Source organism: Periplaneta americana, chromosome 12, assembly GCF_040183065.1.
Source record: "Periplaneta americana isolate PAMFEO1 chromosome 12, P.americana_PAMFEO1_priV1, whole genome shotgun sequence".
In the NCBI taxonomy this organism is placed as follows: Eukaryota; Metazoa; Arthropoda; class Insecta; order Blattodea; family Blattidae; genus Periplaneta; species Periplaneta americana.
Window position 1 is genome coordinate 139667958 of NC_091128.1, and position 7772 is coordinate 139675729.

Genomic DNA, 7772 nt, shown 5'->3' on the forward strand with positions numbered 1-7772 from the left:
CGATTAGGATCGTGATTTTTGTCCGTATCAATAGAAAATCTAATAAAAAATAATTTATCCCTTTGGCGTATTTCAATAGCGGGCACGGTTTTCGTGTAAATTTAATTTTAAAACCCCCTCAATTCAAACCATTGCACGAAGCAAACGCTTGGCAACGTATTGCAGCTTACGTACGAAGACTCGTCGTTGACCTCTTACATGTGTATACGAGTAGAGTGTTTTAGCGACGTTGTTGCCGGACTGCTGAAACTTCAAACTTAATTTTCTAATTAACCGTGCATTTAAATCACAAAACGTAATATAGGTTTTCTATTCATTTACGTGTACCTTATCGTCTCTTTCAATCTGCAAGGTTATTTCACTTCCATCCTGTATAACAGGCAAAGTAGCTGTAAATACTTCAGATAAGTGTCAAAATAAATTCAACTACACAATGAAATAAAATATGCATGCACTAGGGGTTCCAATTTATTTTATCAGTTTTTGTCATTTTTCTATAACGTGTCCTTTTGACTTATGCCAGTTTGGAATCCACCTCTTCAATTGAGAACTCTTAATTTAGAGCATTATGTTGAGGAAATGAAATAATAGTACATTATGCAACGAGCCTATGATAGTAATTAAGACGCAAGTATGTTTGTTTCTGAAACGAGCGCAAGCGAGTTTCATAATTTTCATACGAGCGTCTTAATTACCATTATGGGCAAGTTTCATACGACTTTTTATGCTCGACCATATTTCTAACTTTAAATTATTCAGAAGTATACATTTTATTTGTATCTGACAGAAGATCGGAAGTGACCTTGTTCATAGCTCTTGAATTGTGAGAAGTGTGCAGACGCGAAAGTATTGATTTTTTCCGAGGAACAATAATGTCATTGACCTTGATGTAATGCAAAGAATGTATAACCTGGAAATTGATTTAGAATTGAAAAACGAGATGACAAATTGAATTTATTTGAATATTATTTACAATTAACGCTAATTATAGTAACAGAACATAACCTTCTTCGACATTATTGGATTTCCAGCCTCCGTGACGTTTCCCTCGTCTTTCGATTGCATATCCGAGAATAATCGAAAACCTGAACTTTAATGAATAGGTGTACTTTAATGACATGCATTAAAGAACTGCTACCAGGTGTATAATTACTACATTTCGGCATGGTCGAGCATAAACATATTTTACTTACTGGTCTTTCAATGAAAATGCTGTTCTCTGTGCCTCAGTATTTTACCCGGTAGAGAATTGTATTCCTGTGATCCTTATAGTTCGGCCTCCACATCCCACTGCAGTAAACCCGTATTCTTAGAAATATGGAGGAAATACGATTCTAGGAATTACAGAAAATCTTCGCATATAGATCATACAGTGTAGAGGAAGCAGATGTGCGTAAATAGAGAAATAAAATGTTATTGAAACATTATTACCACTTGTTGTAGTTACTTCGGTAACAAAATTATCTTTACGAAGAACTGGTGAATTTCTCATGTTCCCCTAGGAAAAATTATAGGTAGATTTTTGTGTTTTATATGTGGTTTGAGTCTTTTATTTTTAATTGTCCGTACAGTACAAGACGAGATTTTCTCATCATTACGTGAAATTTCTGAATACATCGAAACAGGTTATTTCCCAAAGCCTATCAACCACTAAAACATACTACAACACAGCTATCATTAATAATAAGATCTTTGTTGATCAACACATAAGGTGAGATCCTTGGTTTACTTTTCTCCTGATTGGTTCTTTTGACTGTTTATCGATCGGTTGGTTGGCTGACATTATTTCTTGAGTATTTCAATTGTTGGTTGATTACTCGGTTCGTTGATTCCTTCGTGTGTCTGTTGTTTGTTTATTGGTTGGATAGGTACTTTTGTTGGTGTTTTGGTTTATTTGTTGTTTTTATGTGGTTGGTAGGTTTGTTTGTTTTCTTGGTTTGTATGTACGTGTTCGTTAGTTTGTTGGCTGATAGACTATTTATTATTTTTTACTCTTGTTTGTTCGGTTTTGTTTATTTAATTGGCATATTGTTTGGTTTTTAGTTAGTTGCTTCTTTTGTTTTCTTATTTGTTTGTTTGGTTTTTGTTGGTCGATCGATTAATTGCTTGGTTAAATGGACCAACGATTTGATTTGGATTGTTGTAGGTCCTTAATATACAGGGTGAACCGTAAGTAATGTCATTAATTTCAGGAGGTTATTTTTTTAGATATTTCAAACAAAACAATTTAATACAATTTTGTTCGGTTTTTCTTCCTTTTCGAGATCAAAATTGTTTTATATGGAACATTTCATAGCGTGTTTTGGGAAAGCAATTGATTGAATTTCCAATATACTCAGTCAATAATTATCATTTAAATCGAGAAAAATTCGTTCCGGCACCGGGAATCGAACCCGGGACCTCTCAGCTCTGCGCGCTGAGTACTCTTCCCAACTGAGCTATGCCGGGACACGATCCACGGTGCCGGCCGAACTCCTTTCGTTATAATGTTTTACGGCCTTACTACCTGCACCTGCACTAACGTGGATCGTGTCCCGGCATAGCTCAGTTGGAAAGAGCACTCAGCGCGCAGAGCTGAGAGGTCCCGGGTTCGATTCCCGGTGCCGGAACGAATTTTTCTCGATTTAAATGATGATAATACACATTGGCTGCTTCATAGTAGTCGTTTAATATTCAATGAGGTAGGCGAGACCTCATTTATAATAAATAAATGATATACTCAGTCAATTTAAGAAAGAAGTGTATTATGATAATAAATTAATGAAAGAATTTTTGTTTTGTCCTTTAAATATGTATAAATTTGATCCGAACAAATGTAACATTGAAAAAATCCTTTGCAGAACGAAAGGTTCCATTTGTTCGGATCAAATTTCTGCACATTTAAATGACAAAACTAAAATTAATTCAATCACTTATATAACACTCTATATAACAGCTTGGGGAGCACAAATCATCGTGCTCATCTCACATTAACCCTGTAGTGGTTGGATGATCTTTCGCTTCTCTGCTGAGGCATGTGGACGTGAGGCCAGAAGTCGGCTGGTAGACTTGGACGTCTATAGTATGACGAGCTATTAGAATTATAACTAATTCATCAATGAGGGCATACTGCAGACCGTTATTTGTAAATGAAAAAATTATGACTGTAACATCATTGTACATTTATCAAGCCTTAAATTTCGTCAAAGAAAATTCGCAGATGCTGAAACATAGGAATGATGTTCATATATACAACACCAGAAACCGTGACCTTTTTGACATACCTAAGTGTAGATTAACTAAAACAATGAATATTTTTTTATTATGTCTTTAAAATAGCAAATAATTTTCCGAGATATCTTTTTAATCTGGAAAGGAAGTCTTTTAACAGACTTGTCTCTGGTTGGTTAATCAACAAACCATTTTATGAAATTAATGAGTTTTTTAATATCAAAGTTGTAGAGAGTTTTTGAATTAATTTAATTGTTCTGTTGTTTACTTTTTATTACCGACTTTGTCAATTGCACAATGTTGTGTGCTCTGACTGTACAACACTGAATATATTGAATATACTGACTATTTATTTTATTTCTCTGTCCTATAGTCCAGCATAAAATTTCACAATTATTCAAATTGTAGTTCTAGCTTCATTTTACTTAAAAATTGTGTATCTAGATTTTCATTTTTATTCCATACTACTTGTTGCCTCAAAAAATGTTAGGATTGACTTAATCTGTTTCATGGTACTCTATTATTATATTTTTGTTCTGCAAGGTTATTTTCCTTAGTTTTATTTCGAGAATTTGTTGTTATATTCTGTGATACTAGCCTATACGCTTTTTATCAAATCGTCTTCTGTTTTTAGAACCACCTGATCCGTGGTGAATAACATTGAATTTGCTGTTACTCTACGATCAGAAACGTTGACAGTACAGGTGTTCGCAATTCTCGGTGTCATAAAATGGTATTTCTATCTTTAGATATAACTCCTTTTCAGATAAACTGAGTTTCTGTTAGAGATTTCATGCATTACAGGAATAAGCTTTTACCTATACCAAAGCAAGGTGTTTCAGCAACAGGTTGTTGCCTAGCAACGACTTCGTGGATAATAAAACACCAGCGCACTAGATGGTGCTGTAAAACGCTTGTCATTCCATTCGCTGTCGTGAAATATATATTTTCTGTAAAGCAAGAAGAATACCCCTCGAATACGGTGTTTATACAAGGTCAGGGTCATGCAGATGCAAGACTGGAATACATTGAAAACCGTATCTGTGGTCTCCAATTATTATTTAGATTGGAACTACTCGGAAAGCATAATCTCGTATAATAAATGAAGTCGAGAAATCCTGAAAGAATTATGAAACAAATCAGCAATACTAATACATTATTTATCTATAGTAATGTAAAGTGTGTTTTTGAATTTATTCTAAGGAATTTCAAAATCACGAGTTGCGTTTTAAGATTATTTCACAATCAGAATGTCGTAATAATGAAAATATTATTTTAATTGCTTGAATATTCTTATAATAATTACGTATACATAAAAATAGCTGCTCAATGCAACTGGATTCGGGAAACACTATAAGAGACATCTATCGGAAACAACAGAACTAACATTTTATTACTCTATCATTCATTCAAAGAAACCACAAAGAGATCAATAGAAGAATTTCATCGGCATGGAAGGCGTTCTGGAGCCTGAAGTTCATATGGACGGACAAGACAATTAACAGCAATCTCAAGTTCGAGGCGCTAGAGACATGTATAATTCCAGTTTTGCTATACGGCTGCCAAACTTGGACATTGTCCGAGAGACAACGCTCAAGTATACAAACATGCCAGAGGAAGATGCAAAGAAAAATACTGGGCACCACGCTACGAGACAGAATGACTAACGAAACATTACAAAGACTGACGAACACTACTGACGCAGCAGAGCCACGGCAACGAAGTGGACCTGGGGGGGGGGGACATGTGGCGAGACTACACCAGACAAGATGGACCCATGCAGTCACGATGTGGAACCCCTACGTCGGAAAGAGAGGACAGAGAAGACCACGTCTCAGATGGTCTGACATGTTTACCAAAGAGGCGGGGAAACAATGGTCGAGGACAGCAAAGAACAGAGTTTTGTGGAAAGGACTAGGGAAGGTCATTGTAAATAGATAACTTAATCAGTGTTAAGATATTGTAAATAGTAAAGTCAGTATTAGTGAAAGTGTAAGATAAATTTTGCAAATAGTAAAGTCAGTGTTGAGAAAGTGTCAGGTAAATAGTGTAAATAGCAATCAGTGTTTGTCAAAGTGCCAGTGTCAGTATAATGTGTATAGTGCAAGAAAAAAATGAGCAAAGAACAGAGTGCTGAGACTGGTTAAAGTTGAACAGGGTTATTAACCATGTCACAAAAGTAGTATACACGACAAGCTCGCCTGGATTGTCTGACCAAGCGAGTACACTTGAGCCATCCCTGTCGAGGGGGTTCTAACCCCATCACAGGAGGCCTGTGCCCAACATGGGACATCATGGCTAACATTCATTCATTCATTCATTCATTATTGCATTCGGAAAATATATCGCCAATTTCCAATTACTGTCACAATTATTGCTATTATAATTTGTGATTTGAGTTGCTAAATATGTAATAAAATCTTTAACACGAAAACACGCGGTTTTCAAAAGTGAAGTTTTACGGATTACTTCTGTTCCCCGTTACATTTACAATAAAAGTCGTCAAATGTGAAGGCACATTCCCCTGAATGTTGAGATGAATGATGCTTTTCAGTGATGTTGGCGTGGCTGAATTATTCCGTACGTACTTTTAGTTGTTTTTTTTTGGTGTAGCGAGGTTTCCGCCGCGGATTATTTCACAAATATCTTTACTCGAAATACCACCAAATCTTCCGACCATTTTGAAGTTAGCTCCAACAACTGAAAAATGCAGATGTATATATTACTCACTGCAAATAGAATTTTCGACCAACCAAGCGAAGCTTGTATGATCCATGTGCAGTCCGCACCTGTGGAGTAACGGTCAGCGCGTCTGGCGGCGAAACCAGCTGGCCCGGGTTCGATTCCCGGTTGGGGCAAGTTACCTGGTTGAGGTTTTTCCGGGGTTTTCCCTCAACCCAATATGAGCAAATGCTGGGTAACTTTCGGTGCTGGACCCCGGACTCATTTCACCGGCATTATCACCTTCATCTCATTCAGACGCTAAATAACCTAAGATGTTGATAAAGCGTCGTAAAATAACCTACTAACACACACACGATCCATGTGCACCTAACTTGTACTCTCAATAACCGAACTTAGGACGTTATGAATAAAAGCGCACGTGTGCTATATCTTTCAGCTTGACTCCCTTTTATTTTTAAGTGACTTCACTTCTATCACCAATATGGAAATCTTATATTGTAGGCCTATCTAGATCTACAAAAATTAAAATCTTTAACAGTAATGTGAAATCAGTCTTATTATATGGCTGTGAGACATGGAAAACAAGTAAAATTATACAAAATAAACTGCAAACATTTGTTAATAGATGTTTACGAGGAATTTAAAAATTAGATGGCCAGATATAATCACAAACTCAGAACTATGGAAGATAACAAACCAGAAAGAAATCACAATAGAAATCAAAAGACGAAAGTGGAATTGGATAGGGCACACAATCAGGAAAGAAGATGGAGCAGTAGAAAGAATGGCTTTGAATTGGAACCCCAGGATAGAAGAACAAGAGGAAGGCCAAAAAATATATGGAAGAGAACAGTTTTGGAGGAAATTGCTAGGGAAGGGAAAACATGGAGCGAAGTGAAGAAGTTGGCTACAAATAGGGTCCGATGGAGGCACTTTGTGAATGCCCTATGCTCCTCATGAGGGGATACAGGAGTTTGATTGGTTGATTGATTGATTCACTTCTATCATATACTGATTTCTTAGTTAGAATCTGAATTCAGAATATTCATCGCTTAAATTTTATTTTTTTTAGGAACTCAGCGGTATTTTCGTTAATGAATTAATATTCCCTTAACTTTTTCTAGAATGTCGGGAAATACATATTCTGTTTTAATATTTGTTAATGACGTTCAGTGTATAAGTGTTTTTGGACTTTGGCTATGATATTTTAAATTTCGAATGTTCATGATAGCCAGAGCAGAAGCTTTCATATTCTTACACCTTTTTAACGAGTCTTAAAACTCACGTATGCACATAGTGGCCAATTTCTACTGTATTTACGTTTGTGTGAATCAAAGAGATTAAATTACTTTTCATATCTTTGAGATGATATTTCCTTATATGCTTCATTTTTCATAGGTTAATGATCAAGGTATTCCTACTTCTTTGTTTTATATATACAGTATATATTTTTTCAGTATGTAAGTTTTTTTTTTCCTTCGTTTCTTGTTTATCTTAGGCAGTTGAAGGCATACATTTTGTTTTCCTTTAATTATACATTCAAACCCATATTGCCTTAGTTCTCAGAATTTGATAACCTTCTACTTTAATGTTGTTGTTTATATTCTTCTTCATTGTTGTCGCTGATTTGATTATTCAATATAAAATGAGGAAAAAATATAGTTTGTTTCTGAAGTTACGGCTGAGGTAAAAACCGTAGTCCGTACTTGTAATAAAATCTATCATCTTTAACCACTCGATCTACCGTTAAACACTTTCAGCATATGATGTCAATTTCATTAGAAATAAGTAACTAAATTAAAGACAAGATCACATATAGTCCACGTGAAACTGAAGATACATTGCTACTTTCCACCAAGAATCGATTACAGTTTAAC

The 7772-nt window shown here is 35.5% G+C and overlaps 1 non-coding gene across 1 annotated transcript; it reads left to right on the plus strand.

Moving 5' to 3' along the window:
* Positions 1-2532: 2532 nt before the first annotated feature.
* Positions 2533-2609, plus strand: TRNAC-GCA (transfer RNA cysteine (anticodon GCA)). Its single transcript has one exon. It is a non-coding gene; the product is annotated as a tRNA-Cys (tRNA).
* Positions 2610-7772: the final 5163 nt, after the last annotated feature.